Source organism: Anas platyrhynchos, chromosome 6 (assembly GCF_047663525.1).
Source record: "Anas platyrhynchos isolate ZD024472 breed Pekin duck chromosome 6, IASCAAS_PekinDuck_T2T, whole genome shotgun sequence".
NCBI classification, from domain to species: Eukaryota; Metazoa; Chordata; class Aves; order Anseriformes; family Anatidae; genus Anas; species Anas platyrhynchos.
This window is the reverse complement of record NC_092592.1, coordinates 20,124,080-20,145,862: the sequence shown is the minus strand read 5'-3', so window position 1 is coordinate 20,145,862 and position 21,783 is coordinate 20,124,080. Positions and strand designations below refer to the sequence as shown.

Below are 21,783 nucleotides of genomic sequence, written 5' to 3'. Positions count from 1 at the left end.
TAGGCCTATTTTAACAGTCAGGAAACGAAGAAGAATAAAACAAAATTTTAAGAAAGCCACTACATTTGTTTAATTTTCCTTCCACTGAAGTCAATGGAAAATTTGCCAGGGCCAGATTTGCATTTGCATGAGGTCCCTTTATACTCCTCTGGCAGAGCAAAAAGCCTAGTTTTAAGGATCCTGACCTTGCCAAGCAGCATAATGAAACCTTAGTGGAAATAAGAATTGGGCCTCCATCAGCTTGAATGGGAACAGATTTTACTGTGCTATATACTTCTGAAATTCCTACCCACAACAGCTTGATAGTTTGACCAATATGACACAACAGGCTTGCAACAGAGAAGAATAATGACAACTCCGTCTGACACAAGCGAGCAATATTGCAAACCAGCCCACCTGAATACACTTCTTGCTTTGCAGAGGGCTCAGTAAGTCACACATTTTAAATTATGGAGGATTTTTTTAAAATAGAATCAGATGCAAGACATGTGACCTGACAGCTCTGCCAACCATCCATTGCTGACCTGCTCCCAAGTGCTGTCTGCACTAAGGTGTGCATTGTTAGAAGATGGCAGTGGTGAAGTTATTTCTTTAGGGTGTGTGTAAGAGATAGATGAAGGCATAAAGGCTGAAGGGAGAAATACCACCTCAGAAGAGGCTCCTTGCTCAGATAGGCCTGGATGGAGAATTAAAGCTGGCTGCTCTTGTATGCAAACACCATGGCATTCACTGTACATGGACCTACTTCCATTAGCTATGCTGGAAGCTAAGACGGAGATGCCCCCTATATGAACGTACACATCTGACTTTGAGGGGACCAAAATGCTGTTTTGAGAAAACCACTCAAGTTTGTTTAAAGCTATCAGTTTAGTAAGTTGTTCCCTCCATCCTCCCCCTCCACCTCCAAGCAGCAGTTACACTTTAACCATGTATGGAAGAGACTTCAGAGTCTGAGTCATTAAAACCTACAGAGAATAAAAGAACTTGGCAAATATGAAAGCAAAGCATTTTAAATGGCTCTGAGACAGCCTGCTCCCCCTTGCTACTGAAGATGTGATAGATGAGTTACCATTTATGTGTAGGAGCTGACAATCTGAGGTTTTGGACAAGTCCCTAAACTTAATTACACACAATGTGCCCCAAACAGTTCAAATACAAATTATGCCAAAAACTGTGGGAAACCTTTTGATCTTACCAAAGAAAAAAAGAAACCAACGTTTAAAGTAGTAGTCTTGTGTGTTATCTGCAGACAAACTTCCTGCCAAATGTTATAGTGCCTGCCAAGAGCTACAGTATTTTTGGATAGTTTCTTATTTACAGCCCCTCAGCGTGCATGAAACAGTGATGTTTTGCCATTTTTAGGAGTGGCTGATCACATGAAAAGCTCTAACAATTTAAAGTTACAAATTCTTTTCACAGTACTTGTCTTAATGGAGGGAGTATTACAGCAGTCTTCAACTTCCCTATAAAAAAACAAACATATCAGAGGGGGAGAAAATGCCAACAACAACAAAATCACAACTCAATGTGCTGAGGAAAGATCCAGGAGATGTCGTGTGGAAGCTCAGACAACCAAATGACATTACCCATGAGCATGTGGGATTTAACAGGGACAATATCCTGCTCCTGGTATTACTGTAATATGCAAATAAAATCAATGCTTATGTTTTTTCTTCTCTCTCTCTCCCCCCCCTCCCCCCCATACTTTTAGAAGATGTGTAGCCACACATCAGCAAGATTCACCTGTATGAAAAACAGACTGTTAACAGTCAACTTTCAAACCTTTTAGGATGCTCCCAGAGTGCTGCTAAGTAATCACAATTCAGCATCATGCTTCCTCCCTCAAGATAATTTGGCAGGACTCGGATTCTCAAAGAGTTTGTTGATGAACTGGGATTCAGGAAATTCAAGCTTTATTCCCTGCCTTCTGCTACCTCTGCACAGCACCTCATTTTCTCAGTTAAAAACCAGGACTAAAACCACCAATTTTTAAGTGCTTGAAAAGGAGGTAATCAATATCATGTACAAACTATGCACTTATTCAGCCTCCCCACCCCCAAAACAACAGAATTTTGACATTTACTTGCTATATACTCCTGAAATACTCTGGCTAATATTTATTCAATCATAGCAGCATTTCTCAACAGCAGAAACTTCACTTACCCATTTCTACCCAGCATAAATCCCAAACACATTTACTCTGGAGTTCAGTTTTACTGCTGTAAACCCAACCTCTGGTCCTCATTATGGCATCCGATCCATGCCAGCACTTGCAGCCACACAGATCCCCACCAGAAGGGCTGTGTTTACCCAATTACAAAAAGCATTTGGGATGAATAACACAGAGAAAAACTGGTCCAAAGTGATTCCTAGTGCCATTTGATTTCCATTGGCATCATTAATGATTACTTCACTTGAGAACCCCACCTTCTCTCCCACTCCGACCGCTCCCCAATTCACAACATGAATAAGTTCAGAAGAGTGAGAATACCAAGTACACTGAAGGCAAAATCCACCCATACATTTTCAGTACATCATGGATAACAATCCTTCTACATATACTATCCACAATTAAGTACATTGTTACAGATAATACTCTATTCTTCATAAAGTATATAATCTTTAAGAGTATATATCTTTAAGGAGCCACACACCATGCAGAAAATCATATTTAAACACGTTCTCTACAGTTTTTTTTTGTTTTTTTGTTTTAATATATATTACCTACTCCTCCTTTCTTGGTAAGGGGGGCTCAAATTTGTTCTGTTTATCCAGTATTTGCTCAATTTGTTCTTTTTTCCTCAACACTGCAATCAACAGAGTTGAAAGCAATTAAGTCACAAAGAAATTATCAGGACACGGTGAGAATAAAAACTCTGAAGAAGCATCTGAGAGGGAGCTGCAAAACAGGTTAGCACAGATTTGAGTGCCAAAAGCTTCTCACGAACATGGCAAGATGATGAGAGGTAAACAAAAAGAAATAGGCTTTTCTCTGTTTCTCATGGTTTATTCTCTGAAAATTAAGTAGGTCTTAAGAGTTTTGGAAGCTTATAACACAGTTTTTGGAATTCAGAAATGGAGGATTTTTTTTATATGGGGTTTCTTGTACAACAGGACACCCCTGAGTTATGCAGTTTTGGCCTTGGGGTATCTTTACCACATACAGAGAGAGCCAGCAGATTTCAACGGAATCTAAAAATAATTTAGAATGGTACATTAAAACATATTCACGTGCTAAACATCACTGCAGCCTGCCTCACAGGGCACATTCAACACACATCTGTGCTTGCCTCCATTCAGATACTACCAGAACTTGAAATCAGAAATAAGAAACCAAGACCTCACTTTTACCAATTAATTGAAATAAATCAAAGTAAAATAGATATGCTGTGTGACACATGCAATTCTTTCCCAATAAAGCTTGCAGCAGATATTTAGTTCAGCAAATGCTTTCTATATGGATACATGCTGATGACGCAGTTACCTCAAAGAATCAGTTTTCATATCTCAATGTTTTTATTAGAGCAGTATCTAATAGTTCAGTCACATCCCATCCCTAACATGCTAGGTACATTCAGGACTGCAGTCCTTATCAGACTAGTTCAGAGCCGATACAAACAACACAGACAAATAAAGCATTATTACTTTCACAGGTGGGGAAACTTGATGCAGATGGATCAAATAACATGCTAGAGATCACACTGTGTGCAGCAGAGCTAGGTATTCAGCTTATTCCTCCTAGTGAGCCCCAGTTCACTGCCAAAACTAATTTTCACCTGCCATAGGGAGGTTAGACTTCCCAGGCTGCTGTGCCCAGTTATTTTCTCTCTCATTGGGCGGGAACTGATAGCTGTACAGGACAGTAAGCTATCATGCAGGTTATAACAGAGAGGATTTTCTATAATGGGAGACTATTCAGCCACCTCAGAGGAGCCTTACAAGGGGAATCCTCCTGTAGGACAGGCTGAAAGCTCTATACAAGGTAGTTTACCAGCTATTAGCAACCAGGCTCTGGGTTCTGGCTCTAAGTGTCTGCCTCTGCTGGACTGTTTGCCTCAGAATGCTCTAAAATAGCAAACTTGGTATTTAAATCTCAAGGAAATCATCTGGGAGAACTTAACAGGGACATGAGGCACAGCATTCAGTTCTGTTCAGCCTCCTGAGCTCAGACCACTAACAGCTGTCTCCAGTCACGGATGGGGGGACTGGGAAGCTGCTCAGGGTGCTTTGAAAGGTGCTGGCAAGCATGAAATATACCTCATGAAAGCATTAAAACCAGTCACAATCAGGAGAAAGAGACAGGGTTACAATCTTCAGTTATCACCCCAATCTACCTAAAAGCAAACATTTGGGTTTGGTTCTAGATTGAGGCTGGTCTAAATGGTTCCAGCTGCAGCACACCAAATGATTTGACTCAGTAATTCCTATCACAGTTAAAACAATTTACATGAGACCTAAGATTTAATTCTTCTGGTTATGCTGATATAAATATGGGAAAATTCATTTTAAAAGTCCCAGTCGGTGTGAGTATGTGGACACTTGGACTGTAAGGCAGGAATAGTGACTGATATTTGGGCTGGATCTTTGATCTTTTTCTCCAGTTTTATTCTAGTCCCATAATGACCTGCATCTGCCCTTAGAAACTTAATTTCTAAGGCTTCCTGTCAGCCTCAATTTTCTGATAAATTAAGGCAATTTCAGCCCCAAATTAGCACCTCTTAAGAAGACTTAAAGTTGAACTCATTTTATTCCCAGTTTCAGTTAAGAACTTCTCAACTTGAACTTGCAGTTATACACATGGCATCCATGGCATCCGTCTTACTTTTGTTTCAGGATGTTCGTTTGGGGAAATTTCACAGGCAAAAGACGCCCATCAGAGAATGGAATCAATCAGGAATGCAGCTACAACAGAAAGAATTTCAGCACACCATAAAAGAGAGAGAGAAAAAAGCAAACCCTGCTACAAGAATAGTCCTGCGAAACGCAACTGTAGCGAGCTTGGGCTGCTTCCCAGTACTCCATAGGGAATTCTGCTATTTGCTGAGTTTAGTGAATGTAATCTAGTGCTGAAGGAAAACCAGAAAAAAAAAAAAAAAAGAAACACAGAAGTACTGCTGCTTTCACCATTTTCTCAGTTCTGCTCAGTATGAGAAAGCATACGGAAAACAGAGAAATGATTGTGTTGCTGTGGAAGCGGACAGAAACTTGCAAAGCAGATGTTCTCAGCACAAATGAGAGCGACTGATTAGACATTGAACAAAACTACACAGCCAGGCTTTTTACATTCTGTTTTTTTAAAGTCATTCAGCTGGCAGAGAAAAAGCAAGGAAAAGGAGACTCAAAAAACTATTTCGGACACAACATCTGTAGATATAAGTAAGTCCCACTTAGTTATACAGCCAAAAGGAATCGATACTCTCCACTGCACATCACATACAACACCATTTGAGCTACTTCCCTCCGTGAATCTCAGCGTACAACATTAGGCAAGAATTTCTAAATCGCTCAGAAGAGATTCAAACAGTTAACAGGAAATGTAACATAAAACAACTCCAACAGAATCTCCTTCCAAAGACAACAGATACACCACAAGTTATTTATAGTGGAAAAATTAGAAGAGATTGGAAAGGTCTTAAATCTTCTGAGGTTTTAAATACTTACTTCTTGCAGCCAAAATCACGTCAAACAAACATCCAGGAAATTTTTAAAAAGCTTGCATTAAGGAGCTTAACCAGCTGAGAACATGATGTAGCCCTTCCTTTGGGCTGTCCAGCCACAGGCATTTACTCATTCACCAGAAGCACAGAGCACGATACTGTAGTGCAGCCTTTTACATACCGATGCCAGGAGGGGGGGCGAAAGGAGAGGAAAGCCCTTCCCCAAAGGTTTAAGTTCAGCCCACTCATTAAAATATAGAGTGCAAACAGCTGCCATAGAAAGGAAAAGGATGTCCAGGCAGTTTTTGATTAAGTTTCCTGGGTGTAAAATAGTTTAGTTCTGGAATCTTTATAAGAAAAACATTTTTTCTTCTTAATTTCATTCTTAGTCTGCAATGGGAAAGGACAGGACAGGACAGGAAAGGAAAGGAAATCTGTCTTTAACTCAGCTCAGAAATTAATATAACATACTGGATAGTTATCTCTCCATTTTCAAAATCATTGCACTGTATTAGGGGAAATAGATCCCTAAAAGACCCTCCTTCTCCTCCCTACAAGAACTAGTGTGAGTATGCGTGCACTTTCAGAGGCTTAAATCTGCCTGTAATGTAATACTCCATTCATCTAGAATGACTGCCCACCAAGAAGTCCCAAGCAAACAGCAAGTACTAATTCATGAATTGCAACATCTAGAATTGATAGCGTGCCACTTACAGATTAGCACCTTGAAGTTAAAACTAGATAAGGAAGACAAGAAGGGGGTAACAACAATCAAAGACCCAGAACTGTCTCTTGACAAGGAAATGCTGAATAAGTGAGGATTCTTCAGTCTGAGAAAGTGTTGACAAAGGGGAAATGAGAGAGTTCTATGAAATCTTGAAATGCATCAAATCTGCTACTCTGGGAATGGTGGTTCATTCCTTCTGGTAACACAAGAACTAAGTGGCACTGAAAGAAACCCACAGGCAGAAGTTTTAGAACAAAGGACCATACCTTTTCATGGAGTACATAACTGGACTGCAAACCTCATTGCCACAGGAGGTCGTGGAGCTCTCTGCTCTGTAAGCAAGCTCAAAAATGAAACATATATATATTAAAAAAAAAAAAAAAAGGTATGATCCCAAGCTAAAACACTTAGCTTGGAAAGTTTTTGGCCCCAAGTTACTAAAAGGTGCAGATACCTCAGGTGAAGTAGTAGTTTGCATTTGCCTTCTACATTAACTCTTTCCCTAAACCTGTGACACTGGTCAGTGCCAAGACAGCAGACTGAATTAGGAGGATCTCTGAGCCACACCTGTGGTTGTATATTCTCATTTACCTAATTTTCACTACAGTGAATTTCCCTTAATGGAAAATTGTCAGTAGTATTAGGTCTACTTCACAAACAGGGCATTAACTATGTACATTAAGATTCCAAGTATCAAACTACTTAGAAATTCTGACCACTAACCAAATTGAGAAAGTTGGATACTGCCCTTAAAAGTTGGCCTGAGGTGACTTTGTGCTTCCTCAAAGGCAGCACCCAAAGTGTCCTGATTTTCACGTTGCTGCCTATGTCTCTTCCCTGCTATATCATTCACTCCAGTATAACCACTTCATGTACAAAATTTCTCACCAACAGTTTTTCCCTAACAGATTTCAGAAGTCGTTTTTCCTATTTTCTCTTCTCTGTCCCTTTGCCTACAGTTACACTAGCTAACGCGTTCTGGTAGTGAAATCTGATATTTAACATCTAAGCTAATTTAAATACATATGTGACTTTTATATACTGTCAGTTGGCAGTTTTCAATGTAAGGCAAGCAGACAATCACTGGGTAATGACTGTTCTTATAGCAAAGAGCTGGACAATGAAGGTTCCTTTTTTTCTTTTTCCTTTTTTTTTTTTTTTTTTTTTTTTTTTTTAATGAGAGACATACTTTAAAAATAGACTTGTAGTAGCCAAGCATTCACTGTGTGGCAAAAGGTGAAACTGCCCACTGGCTCTTGCTGGTTCGACAGCTGGTGTTAATTAATATTCAGAAACAAGATACTTCTATGCAAAATAAACCAATTGACTCGAGATCCTTTTCAGACTTGGTCTGAGAAAAGCAGCCACAAACTCTGCTTCCCTTCTCCACTTAATTTGAAACTGGGACTTAAGAGCTGTTTGTCTGTCTTTGTGTGTTTAATGTTTCCTGTAGGCCTGCAAAAGCACGCAAAATATTTTAGTTCAAGGCCTCTATATGGTTGTAATAGGAAATAGATGTCTCCCTTAAAGAGCTGGGTTAGTATAGAAACAGAGATTGTCTGAATGACAGTGAAGTCTTTAGTGTTTATTTCAAAGGGAAGGAAAGGACGGATAAATATTTACTGCCTTCCGTACACACCGTAGAGTTCAAATGCTGCCTATTTTTGGTTACTTCTCGTGTAAGCAATCTCCAGGCTAAGGTCTGGTACTGTTGTTCTCTTTGTCAGATTTTTTTTCATATCAAAAGAAAGCTCTGCTACCACCTTTGCCAGACAGTTCCTCTAAGCTGCAAAACACCTCTAGAAACGAAAGGTGGTTTCTAAATCCTCGGCTGGTCAAGCCTTCCTGCTCATGCAAGAAGCATGGTCACCAGAAACAAATCGGATCACCAGAATCAAATCACAGACCTCAGAAAGTTGCAAATTATCAAATCACAGACCTTTTGGTCTACCTCAGAAAGTGAGTGCTTCCTGTGCAAGGCTTCACACCGATATTGAAAGAGCCTTCTGAGAAATGTTTCAGTGCTAAGCTTGAGAAACGGTGAAGACAGCCATGTCATCAAGACTCTGTTTCCTAGTTCCATACTCTCTATACTCTCTCACTTAACCCATTCTGAAGAGCAAGTAACATCCCCTCCATAGCAAGTGCATGGGAAGCTAAAGCAAGAACTGATGTTCTCCTTCCTCCTGCACAGGAGGAACACCCGAACAATCTTCAGGTCCTGGTCTTTGACCCATTCATGGAAGCAAACTGTGGTCCTGAGTTGTCTTCACTACTGTGTCCTGACAAGTCCATCCTTTCTCTTTCACTTTACCATGCACTTACTGCTAGAGAACCAACAGGATTAAAAGTCACTTTGAGAAAATTTGCCTTTCCTAAATATGGTCCTACCTTCCCTTCTTCAAGGCTTGACTAAAAATGCTATTTCCATCCATTCCCCCTTTCTTTCCCTCTTTTAAATAAGAGTCACATGGTAAATCAAGAGAAGATCAGAGGAAATGTCATTACCTTCATGTAGTTGCAACTACACCTCCTGGCAGAAGACGTTCAGGGAAGTAGTGATGGAGTAACCCATGTAACTACAGGGCAGGGGAATCTAGTTTATCCCAACAGCCAAGGTGCCGCCAGATACTTGGTCAGTAGGTGAATGAGAGCTCAGGACACTGATGGGACACGTTCTTGGATGCTCACATCCATGGACTTTCCTCCTTACACAGCAACTGCACCAAAATCTACTAAAATAAGCAGACTTATGACAATTCAAGAGCTGAATAGGAAGTCCCTTAGGTGTTACAGAGGGAGACAGTGGTTCAGTGAATTATGTTCTCCTCTGAACAAGTGCCTTAGCACAAAGCCTTCAAACACATGGACTTGTACAGATAGGAGAGTCACTAGAGGGTCTGAGGGTCCACCCATACAGACTTCTGTATGCCCAGCTGGCAAGAATTATTCATGCATTATGGTCTAAAGCAGCTTAATATAATTTATTGCAGCAACTGTAACCCGGTAAGATTTTCTGTACAGTTCCTCAGAGTTTTTGTATTGTCTCTTTTTTTTTTTTTAAAGTAATACAATAGCTTAGGTGTATCCATAAGTTTCTACCAAGTTCTCCTTACCCCTCTTCCATTGGATGGAGCAAAGAAATGAAAAGGAAAGGAAAGCAAAGGTATTCAGGTGAAGGAAGGGGAAATTATAGATTGATTTTCAAGGAAAAAATTGATCTACAAGTTGAAAAGTGAAAAACATTTTTTCCCGGTTTTGAAAGCATAGCACAGCTAATCCTACCATTAAAATGTAAGATCTTCTTTTGCCACATTGTTTTACAGTTTTCATTAGCAATCGTTGCTTTCCGGAAACACTCATAACTACTTCAAATTAAATACTGAGAGAGAGAGAAGCTGCAATATAAACAGACTGGATGGCTAAATGTATCAAAACAATGACTTTCCAGTTTTTGGTTCTGAAATGGCACGCACTGATTTACTAGTGATGCTATTATCTTTGGAAAATTCCTGGTGATCTTATCAATACCCAGATTGGCTTTAGACCACCATTTCTATGACATAATGAGGGGGCTCGTAGGATCTTTCCCATATTTTGCCATATTTGAATTTTTCAAGCCATCTCTATAGTCTACCTTGAAAAACAGCTTTGTGCTTTCACAGAGACAAAGACCACTGAAAGGCTGTTGGTGGACAAGTTATATCCCAGCTGGTCTCTCATCACAGAAGCTAACAGATAATGAAAGGCCACTGCTCCTTAACTAGCATCTGCAAGCAAATCTGTTCTCCTTAAAAATCAAACATGATCCTGGACTTTAAGTGCAGTACTTTTGGATAAACTCTCAATCACCACTTTCAACCTAACATATCCTAATTCTTTTTCTCAGCAGTGCAATCTTTTCAAAAACATAAACACTTCCTCAACAGAGACTAGCAGGGTGCCCATGCCCAGCATCTTTCTTGACCAAGGAAAATAATTTATATGGAAGTCCAATGGGATATTTTAATATTCATTCTGAGCACAGAGGGCTCAAGTGTCTCAGGATTCTTCCAAAAAATGCACATGCTGTATAAAACCGGAGATTGACCTAACTCAGAAATCTGGCAAGCTGAGGAAATGCAACCAAGCATCAGAGATGCTGAACAGAACCTCGATGGTCTGAATCTGTTCTTTGGAGCACAAAGCCTCTCTCTTCCAGCTAACTTCCCCACCCACCCTAAAAGCATTCTGCTTTGGGAGTGGCTCTTCTCACCAGGGAGGCAAAACTTATTTTTATTGTGGTTCATGGAAAGTTTTGCCTTTCTTTCCTTCTGCAGCCCACCTAGCCTGGAAAAAAATATTAGTCCAAACCAAAATGCAGTATTAGCAACTCTTCCCATCTGTGGATAGTTCTTTTCAACTAGTAAGGAAGCAATCCCACAACTGCATTTCTTGTGGTTCATTATGGGAATGGTGCTGTAGCACAACCACAGGAAGACTTGTACTGGAATGGTTTGAGCAGTCATTGTAGAGCACTTTGAGGCGCTTTCATCCAAAAAAAGATTTATGAAAATAGGGATTAGATCAATTCTAGGGCAATTGTGGTCTTTAAGTGTAGGAAGGCTTCCCATAAATTCATATGGTAATAAGAGACAATTGGGTACATAGGATGAATTTTATTCCAACTTATCTTTTATTATACATTATGAGATATAGAGACTGAGCTGGGGAGTATAAACAGTACAATCCCCAGGCACAATAACCGAGTTTATTACTGATCCAAAGTCTGCTATCAGTAACATGAATCCTATTATTGCTTTCAGTGGGATTTGGATCTGTCTCCCAAAAGCAATGTGGAAAAAAAAAAAAAGGAAAAAAAAAAAAAAGGAAAAAAAAAAAAACCCAAAAAAACAGACAATGAGAAAAAAAGACAGTTTAATTTTAGCAATGGAGGGAAAATTTTTACTTTTCAGAAAAAAACAGGAGCTGGGAGTTGCCACCATTGGTCAGATCATTGATTTATTTAATCTAAAAGCCTTCAGTACCAGAAGCCTCAAAGTCACATACAAGAAATTGATCAGCACTTCTGGGAAAGCAGCAGCTGGGCACCTCTCCTGCTTAAGACGACACAAAGCAGCTTCCCTGCATCAGTGAGGCACCATTTTGTATTTGATGGATACGTTTTTAGCTGGATCAGTTCCCAATTTACCTCACCAGTGCTAGCCAGGAGTTGGATCAGTTTACACTAGTCATGAAAAGATAGCTCCACAGAACTTAAAGTGAAATTTCTTAGAGTTGGAAATCTTTTACCAAGTAGAAACCAAGAGAACAAGTCAGGTTTGGTTAAGACAAACATTTGGGAACAAGTAGGATTGCCTGTATGTCTGGAGAAATGCACCTGGCACTTCTAAAGAGTTGGAACCAAACACCTGAATCTACTCATAAGTGCTCTGGTCAAGGTCACCTAAAGAACCTCTCACACAGCAAAAAGCAGAGTCTGGAAGCCCTAACTTAGCACCATCCCTCTTTGGATGGTTGGATGTTCTCCAGAGAGCTCAGTTCCCTCGTGATTACAGGGTGCTAAGATCCTCTTTTTGAAGGAGGCACCATTTCAGCACAAATCCAGTGCCCTGTACCTTTCCCCGAGCTGGGTCTGGGTTAGAGGCAGTGCACTACCCACACACCCTCCAGATTTTCACCTTCAGTCTAGACTAGAGAGGCACCTCAGCCACAAAGCTGTGGTCTAGGTCCTTACTCTGCCTGTTTCTCAGGTCTGGTTGAAACCTTACCACTAGCTCTCCTCTCCAATCCTCTTTGTCATTGCAGCTGTGGTGGTCTCCTGCAAGCAGCACAGCTGCTTCTCCTGCCCTCTTGCTGAAGCTTATTTCTAAAGAGCCTCCTCGGAGCAGATGTTTCCCATGTGCTTTAACCTTTATTTTCTCTCCACCCCCCTATTTGTTCCCATGCAAGTAACAATTTATCTCCTTGATCTTTCAGATCCAAACCTGAAATAGCACAAGCTTTATCAATCTACCCAGCTTGGTTCCAGAACAGGAGAAAAACATTATTTTTTATTTTTTTTTTTGACTTTTCCCTGTGATAATATGTGGGAAAGAAAAAAAAGGTTTAATGTTGGCACAGCCTTTGGTTCCCATTTCACCTCCACATCACCAGCTTTAGTCTGGCACTTTTTGTTTTCTTTCCAGGAATGAAATTTAATTTCTTAGCAATATTTTGCAGAGCAGAATTACTTATAATCTCAATTATTTTTCACTTTCTTTTCTACGTCTTTCCCTTGTTTTCTAGCTGCCACTAAACTGTGATTTGGAAATAGAAATCTTCAGTTTATGGATATCTCATGTGCCCCATCCCCCTTCTCTGTGACATTTCCCTCTCCAGCTGTTTGTCCTTGGCACCAGGGCCTGCAGTGGCCCTATACTTTTACACAAATTACCTTTGCTCTGCTTCATGTTTCCAAAACTGCTTTCAATATCAAGCCAATTCAGGACAGTTTCACAGTCTTATGCTACCTAAATTAAATCTAAAAGGAACACGCTTTAGCAGATGGATACTGTAATCCCAGCTTTAGGATATTACAAATTTAGCTTCTCTTATGTAGAGATAGGTTTTGCTGGGAGAAAGATGGCTCCCCATGCAGTATGATGTTTCTCTAAGCAGGACTACTCACCTAGGCCAAAGCCTGAAAGTGCCGTCAGCCTACAAAGGAGCACGTAACTGTGCCACGTCGGCTGGTCTGTCAGCCCCGCCACAAAAGGCAGATAAGACTATGAATTTCTAGCAGCTTCCAAAGGATCAGATGAAGCTCTCAGAAACATGAAACCAAGTCACCCAGGTTTTGCCCAAACCAGGGGCAGAGAGCTCTAGATGGAGACTTAAATGGAGACAATCTATGAAGTCCTTGTTGACACGGACTTGGTTCTTTAAAGCCCTCACTCCGGTCCCAGCCCCAGGCAGGAGCTACCCAGTAGCTATGCTGTCTGTGCGCCTGTCCTCCCCACCGTGGCCTTTGTTACATTGCTCACAAATGGACTTGAGCTGGCAGAGCCGGCCAGGCAGGACGGATGGTGTGACCGACCGCTCACTTTGCTGGTAACTGTGTCGGAGTACAAGAGCTGGTGACAGGACGTCCCTTTCCTGACAGCTTGCTCCTGAATTCGCTGCCTCTGTGCAAGTAGCTCTCCAGCGTGTGATTTCTCACATTCCATGAGCGCTCTGATAAAAATTGCTGCATTCAGCCAAATGTTTAGTAACTCCTCTGATAGCTATGTATTAAAAATGACCATGGGAGTGAGAAAAAAGAGTAATGGTCTGAGATCATTAAGTGCAGTCCTGGGGCAAAGAAAAATTTTCCTCTCCAAATGCCACACGCAGATTTACTGTGGGGACATAATGGGTGGGTGTGTAGGCACTGAGAAGCCCCAGGCAAAAACTTTAGTTTCATTTTCAGCCTTGCCCAGAATCGATGACTCTCGATGACTTCAGCTAAGTCACTTCATATTCTGCTTTTTCAAAAACAGGCAAAAGTCTACATTAGTGCTACATATAGCAAGTCTGTAATGCTACATACAGCAAATCTGTATATTCACAGTGCACCCTCCTCATAGTGGCAATTGTCTTTCACTTTACTTGCACCATGCCTAGATCTTAGATGAAACCTCAAGGTAACATAAAATTTGCAGAAACCTATATCATTTCACAGTACTACCATGAAATTACTTGTATGGACTACTAAGAACTAGCACTAGTTGGTTTTAACAGGCTAAAAGCTTCCCAGCAGTATGGACAAAATTGAATGCATCTGAATGATGGATCTGGCTGTGTCAAAGCTGTCGAGGAGCCCCGCTGCTCCTGATGCTGTCAACAGAGCAAAGAGGAAAAACAGAAACTGATGCTTATGGAAGGTGCCACTCCTTTCTCAACACCAACTAGCCCTCTGTTTTATATAGTCTTTCTGTCAGCAGCGCCCCAGTGGAGTCAGCCTGGTTTTTGGGACCAGAGAGTACCTGTACCCTAGACAGGTTTGCTTAGAGCCAGCCCCAGATAATACTACCATTATTTCTCTCTTCCCATACAGTTCACTAGACTAATCATGCAGTGTTTTCTGTAGCTCCCTTACAGGACAGGCTCCAGACAACAGATACAAGCATCTATACAACCCTTCATTTTTCAATTCCTTGATACTGCTGTAAGAAAAATAATAGTAATAAAAGCTGAGAGGGAACATAGATTGAATGAACCTAGAGAGAATAAATCCAGTACTGGAAGTTCCCAGGCAAACAAAGAAGCTTCCCAGGTGGAGCATAATGAGCGCTTGTTCAGGATAAAGTGCAAAGCTCAGAAGATCAATAGGTATTGAAGGAACACTGTCGTGTTTTGATCAGGGTAAACCAAAGAAATTATATTAATTGCTTTTCAAGACAGAGACTTCCACAGACTTTATTCCATTTTGCTATTATGCAGAGAAAGTTGGTAGAAAGCCACTTAAGAGTGTCCCATCGAGCTTGAATGTTGAAAAAATGATAAAAACAGTGAATTCTCCAATCTATTTAATGTTAAATTTATCTTATAACAACTTCTTCTTTGTTCCTTACTACCTCCTAAACCTATTTTCACTGTTTTGCACCTTTTCATTTTTTATTTCATAGACTTGCAAATCCCCTTCTCCAGTCACCATCTTCTCAGAAATCACTTTTCTTTCAAACTGTTCTCACCCTTCCTCCTACAAGCAGCTGTACTGTATGTCATCGTCTGGGCATGATTTAGACTGGGAGCTCTACAGTGCAAAGAACAGGTCTTATTTATGTTTGTGAATCCTCGTCTAACTTTATACTGCTGTATAAATGTTTAATAGGTAATAATGCATTTGCTGGAACAAGCTGTGCGCTACTCCTCATTGAGACTGTTTGGATACAATCCTTGCTGACTGTCAGAAGCTTCTGGAATAATAAATAAATAAATGCAGCTGTTTGGTGACACTGCAGTCTCAATGTTAAAGGATGCAATAGTTGAAATGGTCCATGAACATCCATCATAGCACTGGAAATGGCCATATCTCCTCTTTTCAGTTTTGAATTAGCATAGAGCTCAAGAGCTCGGTGCTATGGATGTATGCTCAGCTTCAGCCATTGAGCTTTATCTCCTTGATGTTATCTATATCCAGGCCTCCACAATGACACAATTTTAAAGAAGTATTTCAAATTTTTGTTTCCTCTTTAATGTTGGCTAAAGACTCTAGAATGGTTCTGTCCATTTTCTACTCCACTCTTAGCATGATGTTTCTTTGAGTGTATCACGACCTGTGTTAGAAATAATTCTGAAAGAGAAAACCCAGTAGCAGATCGGACGCATAGTTTTTATTTCATGGACCAAATAGGAGCCAGATGATTCATCACTGACACCACACAAATAATGAATGCTCAAGCAAACAGGGAATGTATCATGTCTTGGCCTCAGGGCCAATAAATAAAATATGGTGATGCTAACGGAGAATATGCAATAGGGCAGCAAGCATCTCAGGTCTTCATGTTATCTAGCCTAAGGTTAACATTCATAGAGACAAACCGCAACATAAATTTCCACAACCTGCACAAATAGATATCTTTGGGATTTGTTCTGCCCATGTTCTCTCTGTATCAGGTTGCTACTGATGGTGAAGCTAGTGATGACAAGTCTTATCCCTTCATCTCAACAATTTGTGCACTGTTGACATGAAATCCAGGGATATATTAAGAATTGCTACTGTGGCATGCTTGTAGGGGCTCTGAAAGGAGGAGTGAAATGGGGCCCCTGTCTAGCCATCTATCTCCAATAACACATCTTAGGGTTCAGATCTTTTTCCTATGAATTTTTATACAGTTTCACTAATAAGATATTTTATCCTTGAAAGAGATTTGACTAAGTGATGAATTAAGAAGATTTGACAATTGTCAGTGGGCAGTAGGAAAAAAAAAGGAGCTGTATCCAAGAGAAGTCAGTTTAAAATGCAGAAGATGACTCTACTATGAAAAAATCCTATTACAGGCATATCTCATGGACTTTATATAGTTTCTTCAGTTTCATAAACCACCACTGTAGCAATTTAAAAGTAGATTTGACCAAGCAGTATTGCAGGGAACACAGATATATCATCATGGATGAGCTAAGAACCCCCTTTTCTCCCATTTTCACAATTGTGCATGACAAGATTTCAGTACTAGTCAAAGTTTATTTACCTGTAACCGGCACAATTTTCAGGGTTTAGATTTTAGTGACAATAACTCTTTAGGAAGAAAGTTGTCTGCTATTTATCAAGTTAGAAATATTACAGGGGCAAAGAGAGGCATGGCTCCTAAGTGAAGATGAGCTAGCAGCATAGAATTTGGAAAGATCAGAACTGAAAAACTTCAGAAAATCTGCTCCCATATGACTGGAAGCTAACCTGTTTACAGATTCTCACTCAGTTGCAAGCATTCGGCTCTTGCAAGAAAACTGGCTACAGTTCTCTACCTATACTAACTGGTATCAGAAATGCATTCCCTGGAGCTATAATAATTTTCATTAACTTTTCATCTCATCAAATACCAGAGCTTACATGTGAAAGCTGTGTTCTATAAGGCCAAATACTTACAATCAAACTAAAACAGGAAGGGTCTTCAAACAGACCACATTGAAAGTCCACTCTCTTATTCTGCCTAGTCAGAGACCATCAAAAAACACTTTTAAGTACAGTGTAAGCCTCTTGGTACAAGAGGACAAGTGGTACAATGCCTTCATGCTTAACACAAAGTAATTTGAAGTGAAGAAAATAAAACTGAGAGTTGTTAGTTATTTTATTTTGCCTCTAAAGAACATGGTTTCAAGTACCCAAATGTATAGCTAAAATGAATAGTTAACAACTAATTTTACACAGCTTATTTAGAGCTCACAGCTTGTAGGAACTGCAAACCTGTTGCCCCCTCCTCCCCCTCCACCACCTCATTGTTTTTGTCAAGGAATCCATATCTAATTCACAAAAATATATTTCTGTAGAAACTATAAAACTTCTTTCATGACCACTTTGCTTTGTCTCTAGTTCATTTAAAATGTAACAAGCTCTGACTCAGATATAATTAGAATAATTTGCATTAATTCTAGTACTTAACGATTTATGATACCTCATGTATTCACAGAAGAGTCCCATCTTCAAAAGGTTTCAAGGATGAACTGCTATGCCTCAGAGACAAAAAACCCTTTAAGATTGGGGTCAAGCTGGGCATTTAGATTCAAAAATAATAAATAAATCCATTTGGAGACAAAAGCCTATTGTATATTGCTCCTCCAGGAAAACCCATGGGTGGTTGAGAATTACTTGGGAAAACTTTGTGTAAATTAGTTCTGAATCACTCTCAGTTCTTTCTTCCACACTGAAAAGAGGGGTCTATGGAGGGAGAAAAGCATTGGTGAGTTCACACAGGGTCACGGAATATCTGGCTTTCCAAATGCAGCACTAGAAACCATTCATGCTTCTTGGGATGTTGAAAGGCAGACTGAGCATATTCCCTGCCCATGGCTCACTGAGGAACTGGGGCACCCTCTCTACATGTACCCAACTAAAAATGACGTGGGGGAAGTGGTGTGGGGCTAGAAGGTACAGAGGGGAGCACAAACTGCAGCAGTAAAAGCTTATGCATTGTGATGGTTCAAAGGCACCACTTCCTGCTCTCTGCTCAAAAGCAAAAAAAAAATATCTATATATATAGATAAATAAATAAATAAATAAATCAGTCCCACTGTTCCTCATCCAACATTGCTTTCTCTGCTACTGGGCAGACACTGCCAAGCTGACAAAGCAGACACATGGAAATCTAGAGTTTGTTACAAACCACAGAATTTTACTCAGGCATTTTGCAACATCCTATAGAATTAAATAGAAACTAATAACCAGACTACAGAGTTATTTACATTAGTTCAGAAAAACTGGAAATATGAAGTTATATTCTGGTCTTTCATAGTAACATTTATAGAAAAAAAAAAAAAAAAAAAAAAAACGATTCTTTATTCTTAACTCTGTAATCATATGCTAACAATTATCGCCACAAAAGCTATTTCAATTCTTCCAAGTTATAAAACAAACTAGACAGCAGGAACAGCTTTGAACCTTTGAACATCAGGTTCTTATTTACTTTGCCATCCTATCTTTAGGTCAAAATCTTACACATCTGCTGAAAGCACGTTCTCCACCTGAGGCAATTCTCCTGGTAGAACTGCTTCAGGTACCAAGCTGCTGAGGAGGAGCAGTACAACCTTGATTCAGTCCTTGATTAGAAAACAAGACCTCCTTACAGAGGTCTGTGGAGACTCTCAGATTCAGCAAGTGAAGGACACAGCACTTCCATTATGTCTCGTATTTGCCCAGGAGTGAAAACTGAGTGAGTTAGGGCATAACCCTGGGGAACTATGTTAATCAACACACACTGGCCATGATTTTGAAGTCAGCGTATACATACATGCTATATAGTTTGGTTCTTGTCCTGAAGCCTCTGAAACCAAGTGTTTTCCTATTACCACAAAGCCCAGTCTTTAACATCATTCACGGGAGACAGTACAAGCAGGGTGGTAAACGATGTACAGATTGACTTGATTTCTCAAGCTTAGTTCTAATTCAATGCAACTCTCTGAGGAAGACATATATCTGGTGTTTAAAATATTGCATTCAAAATCAAGCAAGTATTCTTCTACCAATGGCTTTGCAAGACACTTTACTGAAAGTTTCCATACTGTGTTTGAGATGAATACTGGGGAGTGTAACAATGCATGAAGTACATACCTTTGGCAGAGCTTGCAGAAAGAGAAGCCACAGCTCCACAGGTATGCCCTGGCCTCCTCCTGGAAAAAGAGAAAAGCAGCAAGTGTTTTACAATATAATAATCTAATGCATCTATTGGAAAAATGAACTATAAAATAGTCTCTTAGACTAAAATAGAAGAAACCACCATGACACTGGGGTCTGTGAGAAATCTATATGATTTTTTCTAGCCTATCTACTTCAACTAGTATTGTTATTTTTTAAAAGCTAAAAGTCACCATTTGACTATGAGTATGCTTTTATGAGGAAAGAGCCTCCATGTCTACGTGAAACCCAAAGCAACATCATCTGTGTTTATTATTCTGTAAAGAGAAACAGTGCCAAACTTCCTGCAACACCCACTTTAGCTGCTGAAATCCAGAGAACTGAATGTGCTGCTGTTAGCATTTGGAAACAGAAATATGTTTTGATCTAATATATTAGACACAGGCTTGCTTGGTAACTAGAAGGTACTGGATTCCAGAGCAGGTTGAAGTAGTGCAAAATACTCAACTCATACAGGATAACTTCTATTCACCATCTTTGAAAATCTCCAAGTGTTCTACACACCCTAAAAATACCACGAAAGTCAGTAAACAGTTGAATTCTCCCAGGTCATCACATAAATCGCAGCTTAATTGATGCATACTAATGTTTTAACACTACTCTTACTACATTGTACTTAATACAAAGATACTCATGAGACAGGACTAAGACAAAACTTCTCATGAAGAGAGATTTCTGTGTTGCAGTTGGGGCTATTGCTGTTTGGTCAGGTGTCTTCCTACTGGCAGAGGATGCAGCTTGTAGATATGCACAAGTAGGGATACAGTGGGATACAGGGCCAGCTCTCTCCTGTGGACACTATGCTGATGCTTCTCGTCTTACAGTCTCTCAGAAAAGTGCCTCCTTCTGTCTCTTGCCTGTCTCTTCCTGAACATCTCCCTAAGAATCAAGTGGGAAAACAGCTGCCCAGAAAGACAAATCTACAAAAGTTGTCTAGAACATTTCAGTGAGATCTAAACCCTGCAGAAGTTCTGCTTTCAGGATTCAAATTTCAGGATTCTATTAAAAATTATTTCTAGGATTTAATTCTAAATCCTAGAATTCTAAATTCTAAAATAATTCTAAATCCTAGAATTCTAAATTCTAAAATTTAATTCTAGGTTCTGGGCTTTTCTGACCTCATTAAGGCTGTACAATGGGAACTCACCTATCCGTTTCCCTGCCCACAACAGGCAATTCTCTACATGTCTTCAACAAGTGACAGCAGATAGGAAATTCATTCTCTGCTGTTACCACCATAGACAAGTAATCAGAAACGCCAAAAAGCAGCAGATTTCAACTGCTGCTCTCCAAGTCCAGTGCGGATGATACGAGCAGGGCCTATACTCCAAGCTGTCCCCCTGCCACAGAGCCTTGGGATGGGGAGAGCTCACAGTTTAGCAACATCATCGTGCTATGACCATGACAAGGGTCCTGTATACTCTGAATGAAAAGCTGTCAGTTAGCAATATATAAGTAGGCACTTTTCAAAACTGAAAACCTCCTCCCTGCTTCTTTCTTTGCTTCTCAAGTGGTAGCCCATAGCTACCTCTGGATGGGGAAAAGACACCAGCTTCTCCCCTGCAGGAAGGGCATTATAGGACTAAAAGTATTCCTTCAGCTGAATATATTATATCCAAACTTCCCTTTCTCGTCATACAAGTTCTATCTCTGTCAGGACAGTTGCAGTCCAGAAATGGGAGGAAGAAAAAGTCTCCCCAGCACGCTTCCAGCCAGGGGGAAGGGCTCCGGCCTACGCCGGCAAGTGATCCCTCATGCCTGCCGCCCTGTGCACTAGCAGGCCCCCGGGGAGCTGCTCCACATGAGACAGCCTGTCTCTTCTGTCCTGCTCTTCCTTCTCAGTTGTAAGGTTGATGCACTCATTGGTATGTCCTTGCCAGTCAGTGAGGAGTTTATCCCTTTCAACAGTGTTGTTTTGGGGAGCAAGTAAAATGCTTCAAGTGTTCCCACCTCTTTCTTCCTCTCAGGAACCAATCCACCTCACCAGTTGCATCAACCCAGAAGCAAGGACTAAGGCACTACACACACCTCAACCCTCAGGTTCTGAGGCTCATTCTCCTCACAATTCAATGCATCAAGCCCGCCACATTGGACAGTGGAACCCATAACCATGCCATAACACTACTGGGTATACCTGTAAGACGTGGTGTGATACCACTGTTACCCTAAAGCCTCTTCCACCAACAGACACATTTTTGCCAGCCCAGCTTGGCTGTCTGTCTTTCCATGGTATTCAGCTTTTCATTTCTCATTTACTACCTCTTGAGAGAAAAGTAATGCTATTATACCCTACTTGGGTGCTGTGACAATCTAAGATCCCTACAGAAAAGCTCTAATAAAGAAAAAAGGCACACCCGTATATTTTCTTTCTATCCTAAACTTAACTTGGGATCAAATCTCTTATCCAATGCCTTTCCTTTAGGTGTGGGGTCAACTAAGCCTACTCAAATCATAATCTGACTTACTCTTGGTCTAATGCCAGTGCTGTTATGGAAAACATAAAGGTACAACACATTTTTCTTTTCTAT

General features: G+C 40.3%; 1 protein-coding gene across 21 annotated transcripts in view; it reads right to left on the bottom strand.

Annotated features, from left to right (window-relative positions):
- The window catches only part of SORBS1 (sorbin and SH3 domain containing 1), a 235,428-nt gene that overhangs the window by 103,946 nt on the left and 109,699 nt on the right, over nt 1-21,783 (bottom strand). For 10 of the 21 annotated variants that reach the window (XM_072040126.1, XM_072040127.1, XM_072040131.1 and 7 more), the window contains one exon: nt 19,172-19,230. The gene's annotated coding sequence lies outside the window, so the exon portion shown is untranslated. Of the gene's footprint in view, nt 1-5,661; nt 5,860-19,171; nt 19,231-21,783 lie in introns of those variants that run through there. The other 11 variants (XM_072040158.1, XM_072040162.1, XM_072040163.1 and 8 more) reach the window with 6 other exon arrangements.